Source organism: Lytechinus pictus, unplaced genomic scaffold (genome assembly GCF_037042905.1).
Source record: "Lytechinus pictus isolate F3 Inbred unplaced genomic scaffold, Lp3.0 scaffold_20, whole genome shotgun sequence".
In the NCBI taxonomy this organism is placed as follows: Eukaryota; Metazoa; Echinodermata; class Echinoidea; order Temnopleuroida; family Toxopneustidae; genus Lytechinus; species Lytechinus pictus.
In genome coordinates, this window is record NW_026974141.1 from 9572850 (window position 1) to 9591842 (window position 18993).

Below are 18993 nucleotides of genomic sequence, written 5' to 3' on the forward strand. Positions count from 1 at the left end.
TCGAATCCTACCATGGTCTAGCGTCTTTGGCATCACGTCAATCCACAATTTGCCACTCCCCATCCAGGTATGTAGGTGTTAAATGGGTACCGGGTAGGCTGCGATAGCATATGTAGTACATGCAGTATGCCTAGCATTTGAGACTTGGAACTATTGTTGAAATACTTCCTAGGGAGAGGAGAAGGTGCATTTATTGCATGCGGGCATGCCAGGATCCGATGACCGTGGTAATAATACATCTGTGAAGCTTTTAGAGAAGTCGTTGAGATGTATAAAGCGCTATATAAAAGCGGATTTATATTATTCTTAAGATGTATTTGTGTTTGTCTCTTGGATAATAAATGGCGCATTGAGATACACTTTCTTCATGACGCATCATGATTGAGGGCCGTAACTTATATACCGCGGCGTCACCTACCAGATCATTTTGGAGTAGTGTCGGTATTAAACCAATGTATTTAAAATCAGAATATTGTTTTGATTAAAAACTTGAAATTTACGCTGTCCATGCGGGATTCACATTAGCTGGGCGAAATATGGGAACATATGATCATGCCCCTACGAACATGAAAAGACTTGCACGCTTTTTTCTACAGTTGGTGTCTTTGGATTCTTTGCTGGTGATCTTAGGCTCATGAACATTATTGAAACATAACCGAAAAAGATGGATATAAAGATACAATGAACATGTCAGATATGAAATATTACGGGAGGGGTGGTTGTCAGCCACTGCGAATTTTCCCATACGTGCACTGTATCTATAAAGCAATAGCCTTGATCCAGCTGGCAAGGCATTGCCCAAAACCCAACTACACACGACAAAGGAAATTATAATTGGTATTGTGTCGAAAATATGTTTTTCTGACAGTCAATCGGATCGTGGTTGTCTGAGTCACTAACCCGTCTCTTCGGTCCAGCTGTTAAGGCACCGGCGTTCAAAGCTGGGGCCGGGTTCGATTCTCAGCAGATACATTTTTTCTGCATCACCATTTTTTTTTCCTAAGGGCAGATAGCTCTGGGGAACCTTAATTTAATCTAAGCCTACCTTGTTCTCTTCACGTCTTCTTCAGGGATACAATAATGCTCACAGCCTTAAATCACATACATACATGTATATATTATACAAATATATCAGGCTTTGAGAAAGTATAGTGGGAAATATTTATCCGAGTTTGGTCTGGCAGTCACTATTTGTTGTGTAATCAATCTGGACCAAAACGTTAGATCTGGCTGAAAAAACAAGACGGCCTAGACCTAGCGCCTGAACTAGTGCTATCCAGCTCCTGGGTAGGCTGCGCGCGGCTTCTACCCCTTCTACCCGACTCCGGTTAATGAGAGGTCCGCTGAGCTGCACTTCTGCGCCTGCAGCGCTCCTGCTGCTTTTTAACTGAAAGTCAAATTGCAACGCGCTGACCGGCAAACGTTAGTTACATCGGATCTTAATTGACTCACCTTGTTATGTATTTCACAATTTAATTATCTTGTTTGAAGTTGCAGAATAAAGCGATCAAAAACTCTCCGATCAAAAGATGGCAGTTCCTGCAAGTGCAAGCGCTCTTGATTAGTGCATACCCTCCCAGCGCAGCTCGCCGAAACTTTCCCGTGGTATGCATGCAGCGCAGCGCTTACCGGTCATGAGTACTAGCCAGCTAGTGCGTCGCGTCGCACAGCTCGCGAATCGGGGGGGGGGGGGGGGCGGTCGAAGAACGTATAGTTCATTTTTTCCCTAGGGAAAAAATGAACTATGCGTGACGTCAGCAAGGAAAATGAACTATTTCATGGCAAACGTTTTTCGTAGTAAAACTATGCTTTTTCTTCATGTGTACACTCTCCATGCGACAATCATAAGTGAGAGATATAAATATATACATATATAGGTTTGCATGGTCAATATCAAAACTGTCAAGTATTATTTGATTCAATTTGTACTATGATTTTTGGTCGTCGTCCTACTGGGCTACGTATAGATACCTGAAGCCGGCGAGTATGTGTCGTAACTTGGATCTTAGGAGCTCAATTATTGGGATATCTTTTTGATACCAACTTTTTCGATAAAACCCATGTGTACAGTTGCGCTTACGGTATTATGACTCTTTATATATTCTTCAACGACAGACAGATACTGGGCATTCGTCGGATGCCACAAATCAGGTGAGATAGGTAGTCAATTACATGTAGTTGCGAGTTTCTCAAAATATAACAATATAAAAATGCAATAGGGCAATTCCCTGTAATTAGTTATGTTTGCCAAAAGCGACGGACATTGTAATGTTGACGAATTAATGGAGACTAAGCATCGATGGTAACTGAAAGTTGTAGTCCGAGAGGTTGGACATTTTCCATCGTTGGGTGCATAGACAATAGTCCGAATTCATTTATTTATTTATTTTATTCATTTTGTTTTATTTACCCATAGTAGTCTCTTCAGTACAAAACTGCTTGACAAGAGAGCCCTGTTAATGGTCATGAATGTGTACGTTTCAGACGTTGCAAACATGAAAGAAATTTCAATCTTTGCTAATGCTCGAGAGATATCCCAGTAGAGACCGTAAGCCACCGTGAGCTCAGTGTACATGGTGCAAGGACTCAGTAGCACCCCTGTATTCCGTGTTGAGTCCCATTAGCTTATCAAACAGATCCTTAGTCCTATCTTGTCTATCTTTGTAGAAACCGCATTTTCCGTACATATCCGTGTAAATACCTAGGTAAATCCGTATTCATTCCGGCAATGCTATAAAAATATCATTTTATCACCCCATATCACCACGGAATGAGATCCATGATGATCAGTCATGTTGCATGATCCCTGTAAAAGGGGCTTTATGTACATGTACCAAGCGTTAATTATCTTGGCAAAATTAAAACAGCAACAACGAGCAAAAACACACACACACCCACACACAACCTTCCCCAAACCAAACACAAATGAAATAAATAAAACAAATACATGAATACATACATGAATAAATAAAAAGAAAATCAACAGACGGTACAGATTACAAACTATCAGTGTTATTTGATATAATCTGTACTATGCTTTCTGGATTTCTGGATCCTATTCGAGGTCCTACTGGTCATCGAATAGGATCCCGAAGCCGGTGATTATGTGTCGTAACTTGAAATATAAGAGTTCAATTCTTGGGAAATCTTTTTAGATACCAACTTCTTTAAGATATATTATCGTGTGTATAGTTGCGCTTACGGTATGCGTGTAATGCCTGTACTGTACATATTATTCATTGGGGCACCTTGCCCAAAGCGGGCGTCAGGCCCGTTCGGGCGTCGGGGCTCAGGGGCTTGAAACCATCAACTGTTGGGTAGTTTTGGGATGCTGCCACAAACAAGGTGAGACGCTTGTTCAATTTGTGGGGATTTTACCGATATAGCAAATTGTTCAATCGGACACATTATTTGTAATTAGCTCTGTTAAAAAAATAATAAATCCTTATTCACATAGTATTACTCACGAAGTAATGGACATAAATGGTTAGTGAATGTTGTCGTCCGAAAGGAGCTAGATGCCTAAGATATCTCCGCAAATTTCGGACAGACATTGTCCTGAAACCTGTGATTTAATACACAATGTTCTATAACAATGAAAAAAAGACCTAAACCATAGTTTACCTTCTCCCTCCCATTATGTATGTCAAGCAAAAATTAAAACAACCGCCATCCCCCTAAAAAAAAAAAAATAATAATAATAGAAACAAATCAAATTCAGGTAGATATTAAGCTATCAAGTGGTATTTGATATCTGTACTATCGTTTCTGGTCTGCGTCCTCTTGGGCTACGTATAGATACCTGAAGCCGGCGAGTATGTGTCATATATTAGATTATGGCAGCTCAAATATTGGAAAGTCTATGTGGAAAACACCTCTTTTCAAATGACACAGGTGTAAAGTTGTGTTTACGGTATTGTGCCTAAAAACTCTACCTACATACTTCAACGTCAAACAGATTCATAGCATTCGTCGGATGCCACAAACCAAGTGAGACATTTATTCAACAGTGATAGTGATCATTTTCTAGAAAATTCATGTATTTATTAAAAAAAATATATATAATCGGATAGCTATGTGCGCCAAAAGCTTCAGATATTATAAAGCCCTGGGTAACTAGTTGAAATTAGTGTTCTAGAACTAAATTAATATTGAATATAGTTACTACATGAACGATCAGTAAGCTGTTATAAGATATGCAACGATGGTTGTAAGGTCCAATTCATTGCGATGTTTCGCCGTCATGACGGCAACGATTTTCAAAATGCACGAAAACGTGATTTCATGCTTAAATTGTAAAAAATTGCCAGCCCTTTCGGCTGTTTTTGCTGGTATTTCAAGTTTGTTTAATAAATCGAAGGTGCTTATAGCTTAAGAACAAGAATATTAATCATGATAATAATAATAATGCCCAACATGTTATCATGTGACATTTGGTCTTGGCTGCACTTTTATCACTGATCTACGATCAACTGGCTACGTATAAATACCTGAAGCCGTCGAATATGTGTCATATTATACTTATATTATACGTATAAAGATATATAGGTATCTATTCTCGATTTCCCGTCGAGCGAGTCTGTCTAATTTTGATATGTCATATTAAATACAACTGTATTAGCTCGTGCGTTATTTTGTTTTGTTTACGTTTATGTAGAATGTTGGTTAATTCTTATCTGCAATTTTCAAATTAATGATAATCATGATATTAACAAATGTACATTAGAAATCATTAACTAGCCCATAGATTCAGAAGATTTGATCAGTCTCTCTAATGCAACATTAGTAAAAAAAAAAAAAAAAAAAAATGAAATGACAACAGGAAACACCACAACAGAAGGGAATTGAAGTTAGCATTTGGAACTACCTGCACTATAATTACTGGTCTTCGTCTATTTGGGCTATTTTCCTGAAGCCGTCGAGAATTTGTCATATTTGAGATTATAGGAACTCAATTAATGGGAGATCTTTGTGCACACCAGCTCTTTTAATATGACCCATGTGTACAGGTGTGCTTACGGCATTTAAATTTTTGCACAATATTATTCAACGACACAAAGATATCAAGCATTCGTCGGATACAACAAACCAGGTTAGACCTTTAATAAAAAATGCCAGGGCATGTGGTGAAGTTTCAATGGCAGACTTAGTTAACGGATCCTATCTTTCTCTCCCTTTCCTACTTCGTTATCTGTTAAAAGGAAACTGCAAACGATGTTTATTGCCATCAGGGCTCTGGGAACGACTTTTACGTTGGCGTGCTGATGTAAATATGAAAAAAAATCTTAGTTTTACTATGAAATGGAACTGAAATTGGTCCCGAGAAATTTGAAAAGCAAAACAAAATTATAGAAAGGTAAGATTTTCACTCTAAAATGAAGGTAATTTTGTTTACGTTTTTAAATTTTTACACATCTTCCACAGTACCTGGGGGAGGGGTGCTGCCTATGAAGAATAATACACGCAGCACCCCAATGAATTGTTTCGGTGTGCTTCACCCCTATCACCCTGCTTCCCAGGGCCATGACTGCGATTGAATTTCTCTTCATTTTCAAAGCTGTTTAGAGAATGATGTTATGAGGACATTAGAATCCTAGGGTATTTTGTAAGAGGGGATCAGGATTGATCGTGGAAGGACGATTCCAAACGGGCAGCTTTTATTGTGTCAGTTGAAGGAAGGAATGTCTAGTGTTGAAATATATTGTTTGTAGGATTCCCGATAAAAGAAAATCGTTGTTGTCCCTGCTGGCGACGAAGAAAAATGAGCTGCTGTATAAAGCAATATGAACACACAGGGTGCGTGATAAAATGACTGCTATCGAATTTGAAGGACCATCGGTAAGCTAGTCTTGCCAATTCTTCCAGAGTATGTGCGGCTTCAAGATGATGAAGATAAACGCTCTGATTGTGTGTATGTGTATGTGTGGAACGTTTCACATACTATTATTTCATATAAAAGGCTCCTGTTCTAAGACTTGTACTGCAGGTGGGTATAATGTGTACTTTAAAAAATATATCTCCTTGGGTCTGTTTACTTCTGCATCCCACTCAAGGAGGCCGTAAAGGCCTCAACAGTGGAATAATGGGCTGGACCCTGTTGAAGGATATGCCAGTCCTTACAGATTCTTGGGAAAGAGGCCTGACTGCTGCAATGACGTGTCCTAAATCGAGATCCGTGTCCCCTACTTGTTGTTGATAGCTCACTGAAGAAGGGCTATCGGGTAATGTCAACAAGGTTGAAGCGGATACGATACAGCCTCGTAAGGCGACGGTATATGCGTCTGAGTGAGTAACAATGGTCAGTTCATGGTTTCAAGCATAGCCGTTTCGCTGGATGTTTGGTTGAATTCACCAGTGACGTAGCGTGCACACCTTCGTCGTACCAATTCAATCGTGTTGATGTTCCACTATGTGAGTGGAATTCAAGCTATTGCAGCATATTCCACCACTGGGCGTACATAGGTGAGATACGTACATGTAACCTGTAAGATCTGCAGGCGTCGACAGAATAGTGCTTTATTGACAGTAATATCCACATGACTGTTTGAAGTTGAGTTTCTGGTCAATGTGGATACTAGGATACCTGGAAGTACTCACTTACTGCAAGAGATGTCATGGACATAATACTAGCCTATAATAAGTTTCCTCTTGTTAGTGACTCTTAGTGTTTGGCACTAGGAAGAGTGGAATTCCATCTTCCACTTTCTTTCCCATTCCTGCAAGCTGTCAAGGTCTTCCTGACAATTAGTACATTATCGTACCGTTCTAATCAATTAAAAACAAATGACACATGCCCAGTCATTTAAATCACAATAACACGGTTAAAAAATGCCCTGTTTTGGCTTTGCATCCCCCCCAACGAAAATAGGTTCCGCCTCCCCTGTGTTAGATACCCAGTACGATGTGACACTTTGCGTATTTGTGTCTGGCTAAGGAGATGATGAATGCTTTGAGGGATACCTTGCTGGATAGAAAACACTAGTGGCCCACAGTGTGATGACAGTGTGTTGACAATCATAGTTGGCTATCTAAAAATAGTATTTACAATTTCAAAACGTTCAAAATCAACACTATATATACATTTTCACACTCTGGACGCCTCGACAGTGTAACTGTTCATCCTCGGACAAATAATTTCCGCATATACTTCCTCAAAGCCTGGTTTATTTGAATATCATTGTTATATTTCTTTGACAAATATTTTGCATCCTGTTTTCCCTTTTTATTGACAACATGATACCGCAGCTCTGTATGTGTCATATAAACCCCCAAAATAGGCTGTCGGAAGTCTCACCTGCGGTAAGCAATTTTCCATAGCAACAGCAGCCCCTATTCCATGGTCGCCGCCCATGCATAGCACCCCTCCCCCTTTTACTTCCAAGAAAAAATAAGACACGAAACTATCAAGTGGCATTTGGAGCTACCTGTACTATAATTTTTGGACTGCGTCCGACTGGGCTACGTATAGGTTCTTGAAGCCGTCGAATATGTGTCATAGTTGAGATTGTAGGAGCTGAATTGTTGGGAAGTCTTTGTAGAAACCAGCTCTTTTAATATGACCCAAGTGTACAGTTGCGCTTATGGTATTAAGGAACTGCACAATATTCTTTGTTTGTACTTATGGTATTGTGATTCTAAGCAGATTTGAAGCATTCGTCGGATGCCACAAACCAGGTGAGACGTCTATCAACTTAAAAGTGATTTCGTAAGGCTTTATAAATGATATTTTAAGAAAATGTTGAATTAGCAGACCGTACAATTTATAGTGGTTGTATGTACCAAGGAAGTCAGATTTTTGTCTCACCTGCATAGCAGAGTGAGACTATAGGCGCCGCTTTTTCGACGGCGACACCAAAGCTTAACCGAAGGTTAGGTTTTTTTAAATGACAGCATAACTTAGAAAGTATATAGACCTAGTTCATGAAACCTAGCCTGAAATGTTAATCAATTAATAATGAACATCTTGCCTGAGTTTCAGGTCACATGACCAAGGTCAAAGAGCCTTTAGGGTCAATGAACTTATACCATGTTGGGGGAATCAACATCAAAATCTTAACCTAAGGTTAAGTTTTGGAAATGTCATCATAACTTGGAAAATATATAGACCTAATAACTTGGACATAAGGTTTATCAAGTACTACTAAACATCCTGCATGAGTTTCGAGTCACATGACCAAGGTCAAATTTCATTTATGGTCAATGAACTTTGGTCAAATTTAGGATATATGTTGAATGACCGTCATAACTTTGAAAGTTTATGGATCTGATTCACGAAATTCGGAGATAAGTGTAATCAGGTATTACTGAACATCCCGTGCAATTTTTAGGTCACATGACAGGTGTCAAAATCAATTAACTATTTCCATTTTATATGTTGAATTACCATCATAACTTCAGAAGTTTATGGACCTGATTCATGAAACATGGACATAAGAGTAATCAAGTATCCCTGAACATCCTGTGGTAGTTTAACCTCATATGTTTTAGGTCAAAGGTCATTTAAGGTCAATGAACTTTGACCATGTTGGGAGTATTTGTTGAATTACCATCATAACTATGTAAGTGTATTGGTCTAGTTTATAAAACTAAGTATCATTGAACATCTCTTGCGAGTTTCAGGTCACATGACCAAAGTCAAAGGTCATTTAAGGTCATTGAACTGTGGTCATTTGGAGGTAATTTTTAGATTGCTGTCATAACTTTCAAAGTTTATATATATAATTTATAAAATGTGGATATAGGGGTAATCAAGTATCGCTGACAAGTCTTACAGTAGGTCACAAGATCAAGGTCCGATGTCATTTATAGTAAATGAACATGGAATTGTATCATTATATGAATGGTGTTTTTTTTTTTGGGGAAACAAAATCATAGTAGTTTTCAATGTCAACACTACTGCATTATTAAATCGCGTGATGCAGGTGAGACTGTCAGAGGCGCTCTATTTGTTGTAACTTACTTTGCTTGTTCGTTTCAAAAGCACTTACTTCAAGTTGAAGGCATCTCCAGCATAGGAAATCAATTTGAGCTTTTGAGCGTTTCCGACTTTGTTTATATGTTAAGAGGAAGCTGCAAATTCTGTATAATACTGAGCAACTGTAATTTTTTTTTCTTTGTACACTTGATTAAAAAAAATAAACACATGGAAAATATTCCCTGCACATCTTTACCTCAAAACTTATGTGCAAGCCAAATCTCATGAGAACTGGTTGAAAACTTATGAAGACGTACGAACCGCTAAATTATTTACTTAATTTGGGGCATATTATATTTTGTGACCACGGTAATTCGATTTCCGACAAACACGAAATATGTGTCTAGGACATCTTTTCCTGGAAACAAATGCGCGAGCCAAATTTCAAAACAATTAGATGAAAATCGATGAAGGAATTCAAACCACAAGATTTTCACAAAATTTTCAACATTCATGTCGTCACCATGGTAACATGATTTCTGACAAACGTTAAAAATCTTGCGCATCTTTATCTCAATACTAATGTGTGTCAGTCAGTCGGCAGGTCCTCAAAAAGTAGCTTCATTTATTTTAGTGATTTTCATGCTAGAGAGGTTTTGCCTATTTAATGACCTGGGTGCAGACCAAAACAATTATTTTAATTGGGTCATAACCATGATTTTTTTTATTTTTTTAATGATAAAGGTAAAACATTTGATCCAACGCATGCTGCAAAATAATTATTTTACCTGACAAACGTTGTTATTTGTATACTTTATTTCTGTTTGAGCCCCAACAAATTATGTTTGACTCATGATAAAGCTGAATATCTAAGCTGTAATATGATGTTGATTTAAGATGGGCTGGGAATTAGGGGTCAGGATCTACCTATTAATAGATCAAGTGCATTTTGTAGTTTAAATGCAAGAATACTGTACTCTGATTGGTCAAAGAGACCACACATCCATTAAAGTTCAAATGGCTTTCACTCCAAGGCCTATCGAAGGTCACACTCGCCATGTGGTATCATCTCTTTATTTAACCCGAGCATGTTGTTTTGAAACAGTATCCAGCTAATTAGAAACCTGGATTTTATGCTACTCAGAAATTTCAGAAATCTCGTCTTGTATCTTCTTGTTAATTGCTGGATTCTGACCCATATCCAAGGTACCACTTATCAAGAGTGACAATGTGGGAAAGTACAGAGAATGAGCTTTGCGATTATATAGATACAACTGTGGCTCAAAAAAAAAATCAAAGTTCTCAAGCGAAAACAAATGAAGAAAATTCTGGTTTTAAACATTAGTTCAGGTTTGAAATTCATCTGCCAGATTACACGTATATCGTTCAAAATATCGGTCGATTATAAATGAGCAACACTCACTCATTCTAATCATGGAACAGAATTTGATTTCACTTGAAAAGTGCTTTATTTTTTGAGAAAGAAAATCTCACAATTCACGAGATCTTCAGAGAGGTGAATTCAGCCACGAGAGGCAATAATAAATCTTGCTCATTAGCATGAGGATCTGCAGTCTGGCTGGTGCACCAAATTTCATGAGTATTGGTTGAAAAAGTGATGAAGTATTCTGAACTACAAGATTGTTTCCTTTATTTTTGCAACACAATTTCGGACACATCGGAAAAATGTGTCTTGCACATTTTTACCCCAAAACTAAAATGTGTGCCAGGTTTCATGAGCAAACACTGAGGAAGTAGTTTGATGCTCAGAATTTGCAACCGACCGACCGCCCGACCGCACACTGATTCCTATTATACCCTTCATCAAACTCCGTTTGGCGGGGGTATAAAAAATAGAAATAAAGATACATACTGACAATGGTTAACACATAAAGTAGAGCTGGAAAGATTGAAAAAACAATTGTAAGTTTGAAAATTATGTTCAGTAGATTCTACGCCCAAAATTACCTTTAATCCCCGCGTTAAAGTAAAAATATAACGCGGAATATATATTTTAGCGCACTTTCAACTCATTCTGGCTCACTGTGCGCTGTGTGTAAACCAAATAATTGACACATCAATATTCAACGGCAATAAAGTCTCACCTGCAGTACGCAATTTTTTATACCAACAACTGCTCCCAACCCATGGTCGCTGCACATGCATACCACCACCCCCCACTCCTTCTCCAAAGAAAAAAAAATGGTCGACACGGAGCTATCAAGTGGCATTTGGAGCTACCTGTACTATGCTTATTGGTCTGCGTCCAACTGGGCTACGTATAGATACCTAAAGCCGACGAATGTGTGCCATATTTGGGATTGTAGGAGCTCAATCATTGGGAAGTCTATGTAGAAACCAGCTCTTTCAGTATGACCAAAATGTACAACTGCGCTTATGGTATACTAAAGAACTACACAATATACTTTAACGTCAAACAGATACCTAGCATTCGTCAGATGCCACAAACCAGGTGAGACGTTTCTCTGATTAATGGTGGAATAATACTACCCCAAATAAATAAACGAATAAACCAATATATGGATAAATAACGTGAAATAAAAAAAAGAGAGAAAATAAATAAAAGAAAGACCACAAACCGACAATCGGACGATCCCGTGTAAATAGATTAAGTGGCTAAAGGGCCAAGGATTGTGGATGTTAGGAAGACAAACGCGTGAAACATAAAAAAGGAAGGTTTATATTGTTATCCTACCTCTTGCTAAACTATTAACAAATATACTATCCGTGTTAGCTGTGGTTAACTGTTACGATAAGTGCATTCGGAATGATGTTCGCAGATTTCTGATTGTGCGTAGAGTAGACGATACTACCATGGCCAAGAAGTTTAGAACAATAACCAAGGATGCCTCGGTGAGAATACCCTTTTTTTGCCTACCCCCCCCCCCCCCCCCCCCCGCCGCCAAAAAAAAAAGTTAAGTTATGATAAATCTTCGCTAAATCTCGGTTTCGTTTTTTCTGGGACGCACTGTATATAAGAACCTGACGAATAAACCAGCAATGCCGAATTACCTTTATCAATATGAGGTCGAAATGTACCATTTGTGTGCATTTTGTAATGACAGATAATGGCATTTTGGGCTACCGTAACCCTGCCTTTCAAGATAATCGTCAAATAAAACACTGAATTGATAAAACAATCTCTACACCGCCATGACCGTCAAGAACAATGTTGCAAAGGATTATGGGCCGGGGTCGAATTAGAAAACTTCCAATGCCTAATCGTTATCCTTTTCCAAGAATGCTGATTAAAAATCATTGCTTTGAATTCAATATATGGTGAGCTATTCAAACATAGCAGATGGCTACATAAAAGAATAAAACAAAACTTAGTGATCTCATTGTTTTTGAACGAATAAGTCGTTTCACAGCCGTTTAGAAAATAGTAATGCTACTATAAGTAACGGTGTCATTTTTGATGGTATCAATTGTCCATGTTGATAGCAGTTATTGAGGAGGTCAACAACATATATAAGAAAACGTAATACACTGTTACAATTATTTTATAATACTTTAGACGAAATGTATATCTATTGTATAATGTTGTTATTAAAAACCTTGAAACAAGTATACGAAACAAATTGAGAATTTCAGGTTCTTAAATGAACATGAATTATAAATATTGAGTTATATTAGCGCTCTTGTTGGTTTACTTTCTGAAGTTATGGAAAATTAAACAAAATTAGATAAAAGTAGATAAAATATACCTGTCAGGAGGTTAATAGGATAATTATTCCTATAAATAGGCTGATAATCCCTTTTTTATGCGTGTACATTAGAAATGTCTGGATTTCCGTGGATTTTCCGTCTAAATTCTGTCAGCATAATCTTCCTTCATGTCTAAAATTTGAGCCGATACAAAATTTAGCTGCCCGTTTTCATGTTAGAGCCGATTTTACTCGACACATCACCCCCCCCCCAAAAAAAAAAAAAAACGGCAATTTTTATACCGCGCAGTCCAGAGTGACCAGATTTCACAAAATGAAATACGGGACAATCGAAAAAAGATCAACAAAGAAGGCTACACAGTGTTACACCTGTGAAAAACTATAAAGAATTGGAAGGGAGGGTGAACGAAAGAATGAAGGAGAGAAAGAAAAGGCGAAACAAAAGAGATGAAAAGAGAAGAACAAAATTAAGGGGAAAATGAAGGAAAAAATAAAAAAATAATAAAAAAAAGTTAGAATAAAAGGCTGAAAGAATAAGAGAGAAAAAAGTTTCCGCCATTCTTTGAATTGAATACAGAAAGAAAGAAAAAGAAAGGAATGGAAGAAGAATACATGTGTGAAAGACACAATAAAGGAGAGAAAGAAAAAAAGTAAGAAAAAGGAGGAGGAAAGAAAGAATGAAGGAAAGAAAAATGTTTCCTTCATTCTTTGAAAGAAAGAAACAAAGAAAGAAGGAAACAGTAAGAGAGGAGGGAAGGAAGGAATTAAGGGAGGGAGGGAGAGAAAGAATAAGGTAAATAATTATAAGGAAAAATAAAATAAAGAATGAAAGAAAGAAAGAACGAAAGGAGGAAAGAGAGGGAGGAAGAATGAAGTGAGGAAGGAGTGAAAACATAATGGAAGAAGAGAAAGAATTTAAAAAAAAGAGAGGAAGGGAGGGGGAGAAAAAAGTTTAAAGAAAGAAAGAATGGAGGAAATAAAAAAGGAAATTTGACAAAGAAGACGGGTAAGAAAAAGGGAGGAAAGAACGAAAAATGAACACACAGAGAGAGAAAGGATCAGGAAAGACAAATAGGAAATAAAGATAGATGGAACAAAAACGGGCAAGCAGGAAGGATAGAAGGATGAAGAAAGAAGGATAGAAAAGAAAGTAAGAGGAAAAAAGTTCAAACTTCAAGCAAAAAATCCAATCGTCTAACAAAAATCATAATGATATTTGGTGTTTTTTAAATATTAAAAAAAAAAAAAAAAATGTTTTAGAAATGAATAAAATTTCAAAGTGATTATTTTTTTACTTAAAAATTAGATGGAACATCGCGGCATCATACACAACAAGACTCAAAACGAAAGTTGAAACAACTAGATCTAGTTATAAAAACTCAATAACGTGTTCCTCCGATTACATCTCCAAATCAGTAATCTGAAAAACCATAATATGATTATACAAATTTCCCGCCGATTTTGTGATTATTTTGGCATGTTTGGTGTAGAGAATCTGCTCCGATCCTACATGCCTTGCTACATGTAGTACTAGCCTGTCACACAAGGGCAGGAGGTCAGTTCGTTTGCGATGTATTGGGTTAGCAAGAAAATCACCTTGCAAAAGATTATTTATCGATTTTATTGTTGTCTCTGCTTCGTCATCTGTTGGTTATTTTGATAAAAATTCGTCACTTTTAGATGTATTTTGTTCAATATTCTTAAATACGGGACAAATAGGCGTCCCGGTAAGGGTTTGTCGGGACGCCGGGACAAAGAAGCAAAATACGGGACAATCCCGGGAAATACGGGACGTCTGGTCACCCTGGCGCAGTCATCACAGCACACCATTTGGGGACGGTGTACATTGCCGTTCATTTTTTGCGCAGCGAGGACGATTCCCCTTCCATTCCATGAAAATGACATGGATTCCGGGCATAATGTAAGCAAATGAAGGTTGATAACGCATATAAGGGCTACCCACCCCTCTTCCAGAGATAACAGTTACTTGTAGAATAATTTCAGCCGAGAACCCTCCTCATAGTGATACATTTTTTGGTGTTACAATACTCTGCGTTTTACCCAAGTCTACAAGTCTAATTGATAAAGCACGGTTAATACTTTTTAGATCTTAAAGTGTTTTTTTTTCCAATGATCATTTTCATGCCAAATGTTTTTTATATTTAGAAGCGAATTAATTTTTTAAAAAATTTCAAAGCTTTCCAAAACTAAGATCACTTCCTCATAATAATCATGATTATACCGTAATTGCTTTGGACATTTCTTGATTCTTTTGTAAAATTGTTTTTTTGTTGATTTTATGTGTATTTTTAGGTTTTTTTGTGAAACATTTGTCAATTCAGCTTAACAAGCTGTGATCTTATGTTTTAATAAATCTTCAATTAATTGAATTTATTAAATTTTTTTCAGGATCTCATACACACTTTTTAGGCATGTGAGAATCATAAACCAACAATCACTCTGTTGTTGAATCTTAATTGTAAAACAACACAAAGTTGACATACTTAACATTGTTTAGCGTAATTTGTCTTTTCGCAGATATGTTTTAAGTAGCCAATAAAAAATTGCTATCAAGGTGACGTAATATCGGCTTGAAATTATGTTCAGTAGATTGTACGCCCAAAATTAACTTTAATCAACGTGTTAAAGTAAAAATATAACGTGGAATATATTTTAAGCGCACTTTCAACTCATTCTGGGCCACTGTGCGGCGCAGCGTGTAAACAAAATAATTGACACATCAATATTTAACGGCAATAAAGTCTCACCTGCAGTACGCAATTTTTCATACCAACAACTGCTCCCAACCCAAGGTCGCTGCCTATGCATAGCACACCCCCCACTCCATCTCCAAAGAAAAAAAAATGGCAGACACAGAGCTATCAAGTGGCATTTGGAGCTACCTGTACTATGCTTATTGGTCTGCGTCCAACTGGGCTACGTATAGATACCTAAAGCCGACGAATGTGTGCCATATTTGGGATTGTAGGAGCTCAATCATTGGGAAGTCTATGTATAAACCAGAAATAATTAAACAATAACACGAATAAATAAATAATAATAATAACTAATTAATTAATAAATAAGTACAATATGAACAAGTATATAATAAACTAAACATTATAATAATATTCTTTCACAGAATTATAACATTTCTAATTCTTTCATTGAGCACAATAATTTCAGTCAAAGTGAAGAAAAATCGGTCTTTAAGATTCATTTCAAGCTTTACAGGAGGGTATGAATAGTCAGATTCGGGGGTTTAGGATAAATCTTAAATCAAGCAGCCTTGTCTTTTTAAGAGGAACGTCATTTGTTGATATTTTGTAGCATATACTAGAGAATGATGGCAAGTGAAGACGAGTAGAAAACATATTGATTTTCGATATTTAACATTACAAACGGCATGATGTAGGATTTAATGCTGTTAATGCCACCCTACGACATACCTCGATTACACAAAATCTGTTTCGGTCACTGAATTAATCACGCATGGGCTGGTCGCTGTCACAATGACTTGAAAAGTACGTGGCGGATTTGATTGACATGGGTCAATCGAAAAGTTAATCGATTGGTACTAGACAAGAGGGGCGTTTTAAAACATCGTTTACATAAATTCAGATTTGTGTATTAGCGTATGTTACATGTACGTGGTGTGAAATTCTACACAGTGGGAAAACTAAAGCGGAAAGATTTTTGGGGTGAAGGTTGAGGAAACTTTGATTAAATAAAAATCGTTGTTTGTTCGAGTGTTATGATTGTTAACATTGCTTTTGATCTAATCTTAATCGTCTGAAAAAAGTCGATGGTAACACATTGCTTTAAATAAAATAATTTAAGAACAGCTGTAATAGTAAATATATAAGTCACATAATATTAAGTATTTTTTTATAATGGTGCAGATTGTGCAAGATGATTATTTCCTGTGCAATTATTTGGGTCGATGGCTATGACAATATTTTCTCCTTCATTACTCACATTGCTATCTTTATTTTGTTTATCTTTATCTTTATCGAAGTTGATCAATCGATTAGTATGATACCATGTGATAACTTTACCTAGTTCAGATCCAATATTTTATGTAATTCTTTTGTGTGTGGTTGTGTTTAAAACATAGTTGTATCATCAATGAAAAGTGTATATTCAAGATCTTTTGAGGATTTGGTGATATTATTAATGTACTAAGAAAATAACAGGGGCCGAGAATTCACCCTTTGGGGACACCATGATTAATCAAAATATTATCTGAAGAACATTTTGCCAAATATGTATATTGGTTGCGATTATCAAAGTAGCTGGTAAACTATTTTAAAACTGTTCCCCGTATACAATAATAAAACAATTTACATGTATATATCGAGATATTGTGGTCCACAATGTCAAAATTATTGCTCTTGTCGAATCAGAAATAACTACAACCCAAACTTTTAAGTAGTCATAGATAAAATTATTTGTTCTTGTATATGTATAATTGAATGGACAGTGGAATAATTTTTTTTTCTGCATCTATATTGGCTTTTAGTGATAATATAATGGCTACATAGTAAAGAGCACACTCGATTATATATACATTGCTCAATTAACTAAGAAAAAAAAGTAGAATAGAGATTGGACGATAATTTTTTAAAACATGACAATCTATTTCGTTTTTGTAAATGGACACTGTTTTGGCAAATTTCAATTTATTGGACCATCGCCAATTTCAATAGAAAAGTTCGAAATATTTATTAACCGTTTGAAAATGGAGTAAATAATTTGCTTCATAATGGTACCATTAAAATAGTTTTAGTTAAGTCATATTTATCAAGTGAAAATAATATTGAAGGATGATGGCAGACACGGAAGTATCAAGTGGCATTTGGAGATACCTGTACTATAGTTTTTGGACTGCGTCCAACTGGGCTACGTATAGGTTCTTGAAGCCGTCGAATGTGTGTCATAGTTGGGATTGTAGGATCTGAATTGGTTGGAAATCATTGTAGAAACCAGCTCTTTTAATTTGACCGAAGTGTACAGGTGCGCTTACGGTATACTAAAGAACTACACAATATACTTCAACGTCAAACAGATTCCTAGCATTCGTCAGATGCCACAAACCAGGTGAGACGTTTCTCTGATTAATGGTGGAATAATACTGCCCCAAATAAATAAACGAATAAACCAATAGATGGATAAATAATGTGAAATAAAAAAAGAGAAAATAAATAAAAGGAAGACAACAAACCGACAATCGGACGATCCTGTGTAAATAGATTAAGTGACTAAAGGGCCAAGTATTGTGGATGTTAGGAAGACAAACGCGTGAAACATAAAAAAGGAAGGTTTATATTGTTATCCTACCTCTTGCTAAACTATTAACAAATATACTATCCGTGTTAGCTGTGGTTAACTGTTACGATAAGTGCATTCGGAATGATGTTCGCAGATTTCTGATTGTGCGTAGAGTAGACGATACTACCATGGCCAAGAAGTTTAGAACAATAACCAAGGATGCCTCGGTGAGAATACCCTTTTTTTGCCCCCCCCCAAAAAAAAAAAAATATATGTAATAATAATAATAATAATAACTTATTAATTAATAAATAAGTAAAATATGAACAAGTATACAAATAAACTAAACATTATAATGATATTCTTTTCACAGACTTATAACATTTCTAATTCTTTCATTGAGCACCATAATTTCAGTCAAGGTGAAGAAACCTAGGTCTTTAAGATTCATTTCAGGTTTTACAGGAGGGTAAGGGAAGTCAGATTTGGGGGTTAAGGAGAAATCAAAAATCAAGCAGCCTTGTCTTTTTAAGAGGAACGTCATTTGTTGTTATCTTGTAGCATATACTAGAGAATGATGGCAAGTGAAGACGAGTAGAAAACATATTGATTTTCGATATTGTCTTAATGTTTAACATTACAAACGGCATGATATAGGATTTAATGCTGTTAATGCCACCCTAAGACATACCTCGATTACACAAAATCCTTTTCGGTCACTGAATTGTTCACGCATGGGCTGGTCGCTGTCGCAATGACTTCAAAAGTACGTGGCGGATTTGATTGACATGGGTCAATCGAAAAATTAATCTTGATTATTTTTCTTCTTTCTATTATTTATTAATTCAAATAGATTCTAAAAAAAACATATGTACAATGCAAACAAATTGGATTTATTTAATATTATTACTGAATGAAAAAAAGAACTTGAGAAAAAGCACGGAGGCCTCGTGAGAATAAGGTATCAAAAAGAAATGATATTATACAGGCATATCTAGATCATTTGAGTAGCATAAGATAAAAGGTCAAAAGCATACAAAATACGGATATCGAATAATTAGTACGAGACAAGAGGGACGTTTTAAAACATCGTTTACATAAATTCAGATTTGTGTATTA